Raw genomic sequence first — 3,303 nt, 5'->3', positions numbered from 1 at the left:
CACAGCTTTACTTCTGCCAGTACCTCGTCTCCTACCTTCCACACTTTACAGAAGCTCTCCTGCGAACCTTGCAGAACTAGCACTCCCGAAAGAAAGGATATTGCGAAGGCATGGCTTAGCCACAGCCTGGGGGATGTTTCCAGAATGAGATTTTCACTCTGCAGCGGAGTGTGCGCTGATATGAAACTTCCTGGCAGATTAAAACTGTGTGCCCGACCGAGACTCGAACTCGGGACCTTTGCCTTTCGCGGGCAATTGCTCTACCAACTGAGCTACCGAAGCACGACTCACGCCCGGTACTCACAGCTTTACTTCTGCCAGTACCTCGTCTCCTACCTTCCAAACTTTACAGAAGCTCTCCTGCGAACCTTGCAGAACTAGCACTCCCGAAAGAAAGGATATTGCGGAGACATGGCTTAGCCACAGCCTGGGGGATGTTTCCAGAATGAGATTTTCACTCTGCAGCGGAGTGTGCGCTGATATGAAACTTCCTGGCAGATTAAAACTGTGTGCCCGACCGAGACTCGAACTCGGGACCTTTGCCTTTCGCGGGCAAGTGTTCTACCAACTGAGCTATCCTTTCTTTCGGTAGTGCTAGTTCTGCAAGGTTCGCAGGAGAGCTTCTGTAAAGTTTGGAAGGTAGGAGACGAGGTACTGGCAGAAGTAAAGCTGTGAGTACCGGGCGTGAGTCGTGCTTCGGTAGCTCAGTTGGTAGAGCACTAGCCCGCGAAAGGCAAAGGTCCCGAGTTTGAGTCTCGGTCGGGCACACAGTTTTAATCTGCCAGGAAGTTTCACTATAAAGCTCACTGACGAAAGGTGCGTTGTAGAGAATGCACGAAACAATGATGACTACACGGTGTCATTTCCTGCAGGCCCTCATGCATTTCCTTTTGCTGCGATTCCATTAATGCGGAAGTTCAAAAACTGCGTAACCTGAGACAAATTATTCCGAATTGGGATTCCGCTACCCCAGTGCCAGACTGGCGTGGCTCATCAGAACTAAGTTCTACAAAGGTCCGCTCTCTGCTTTCTACATCTACACTGCAATTCTCAATTAAGTGCTTGGTAGGTCTGTCATTGAACACCTTCGAGCAGTTTCTCTACGGTTCCACTCTCAAACGGCGCGCGCTAGAAACGGGCACTTAAATCTACCTGTGCGAGCTCTGATTCCTCTTATTTTATCATGATGATCATTTCTCTCGATGTAACTGGGCGCCAACAGAATATTTACGCAATAGGAGCAGAAAGTTGGTGACTGAAATTTCGCGGGAAGATCCTGCCGCAACGACAAACGCATTTGTTTTAATAATTGCCACCTCAATTCGTGCCTCATGTCCGTAGCATTCTCTCCCAATTTCGGGATAATACAGATCGATCAGCCCGTAGACTGAACTAATTATGTCAGCTTCTTCAAGACTGTGTGAGAGATTAGCGGCAACGAGTGAAAATATGTGCCAGACCGGGACTCGAAGCCGGAATCCCCTGCTTACTTGGTAGCTGCGTTAACCACTGTGACATCTGGGTACAATACTTATCGCAAATGCGCAAACTACCTCGGCACGACCCCTGACCGACTCACACGCCCACCTAGCGCCACCTAACAACTGTTCCCGCCCATGTCCTCCACGCTAGTTAAGTTTAGGTTCCTACTGGAGGTCGAACGTAAGCGTGCATCTGCACTGAAGGTGATGGATTCATTTCCCATTGAGGCAAATCAGTTATATGAATGTGAGGTGTCCGAAGAATGGACATCATGAATTCATGTTCCAGACCGGCAAGTATTTTCACTCGTCGCTCTGATTCCTCACAGTGCCCGATGCAATTGGTATCATTAGTTCTCTCCCTTTCCTTTTCCTTCCCCCCCCCCCTCCTCCTTCATTTTGCGTAATATGTGTCACAGCCGTAGATACCGCGTGGTGTCTGTTCTTTGGAACATGTCCGAAAGAACAGGCACCACGCATTCATATAAAAGACTTTCATGTTATATTTAGGAGCCAACAAACTAAGGCGCTAAACGGCTCTTTAAAGATAACTTTCTTGAATTATTATTTGTTAGTATGCATATAGTAGAATATTAAAACATTTCTCCCTGTTGAGCCATATGCGGTAGATGACGTTTTGTTTTCAAGCTCTGACTAGATCTTTATGTACGGGATGGACAAAAATATGGAAACACTGCGATAAATACATCCTTTAACATAAATGCAGATGCCAGCCAAATCTGCAGGTTGCGCTGTGGTATTCGACCAATGACGGTACCTGTGCAATGTCCTCAATACGTATCAAGTGTCAGTAGTCGTCAGAGAAGCGTTCTGTGCAGTTGTGAGTGAACTATGTTGGAACTGACTGAATTTGACTGTGGGCATGTTGTTGGTGCTCATATGGTGGGTGTTTCTGTAACCAAGGCAGCCGAAGTGTTTGGTGTTTCAAGAGGCACCGTATCTAAGGTTTATACCATACGCAAAGAAAGTGTGCTTTGAGTGATCGCACGAGAAGGTTGTTGGAGAAGAGCGGGACGGAAAATAAAAGGATTACAGCCGCAAATGTTACTGTAGAACTGAACGTCGCACAAGCAAATCTCGTCAGGACCAAAACAAAGGGAAGGTAGCTCCAAAAACAGAGAACTGTAAGGCGAGTTGGTATTCCAAAACAACTTAACTGTATCGACTGGCCGCCGTGTCGTCTTCAGCCCACAGGCGTCTGTGGGCGCGGATATGGAGGGGCATGTGGTCAGCACACCGCTCTCCAGGCCGTTTTGTCAGTTTACGAGACCGAAGCCGCTATTTATCAATATGTCTCCCAAGGGCTGAGTGCATCCCGCTTGCCAATAGCGCTCGGCCGGCTGCATTATCACTCATCCAACTGCTAGCCCAGCTCGACAGCACTTAACTTCAATGATGTGACGTGAACCGGTATTACCAGTGCGACAAGGCATCTGGCTTAGTAATGTTTTGAGCAGCCGTATTTTGGTATTCCATGTGCCCCATGATTACTGTGCAAGGTCAAAAAAAATGGTTCAAATGGCTCTGAGCACTATGGGGCTTAACTTCTGAGGCCATCAGTCCCCTAGAACTTAGAACTACTTAAACCTAACTAACCTAAAGACATCACACACATCGATGCCCGAGGCAGGATTCGAACCTGCGACCGTAGCGGTCGCGCGGTTCCAGACTGAAGCGCCACAACGGCCGGCATTTAGAGTCAATAGTCACTTGTCGCACGATACAGGTATCTTGCCAAAGTCATTCAGCAAACGGTTTTGATCTTCTGATGACTTTAAAAGACTCCAAATGACAGCACAAT

General features: G+C 47.7%; 1 non-coding gene across 1 annotated transcript; it reads right to left on the bottom strand.

Moving 5' to 3' along the window:
* Positions 1 to 208: 208 nt before the first annotated feature.
* Trnas-cga (transfer RNA serine (anticodon CGA)) lies at positions 209 to 283 on the bottom strand. Its single transcript has one exon. It is a non-coding gene; the product is annotated as a tRNA-Ser (tRNA).
* Positions 284 to 3,303: the final 3,020 nt, after the last annotated feature.

The sequence above is a fragment of the Schistocerca serialis genome, chromosome 1, assembly GCF_023864345.2.
Source record: "Schistocerca serialis cubense isolate TAMUIC-IGC-003099 chromosome 1, iqSchSeri2.2, whole genome shotgun sequence".
Taxonomy (NCBI): domain Eukaryota; kingdom Metazoa; phylum Arthropoda; class Insecta; order Orthoptera; family Acrididae; genus Schistocerca; species Schistocerca serialis.
This window is presented reverse-complemented; position numbering and strand designations above follow the sequence as displayed.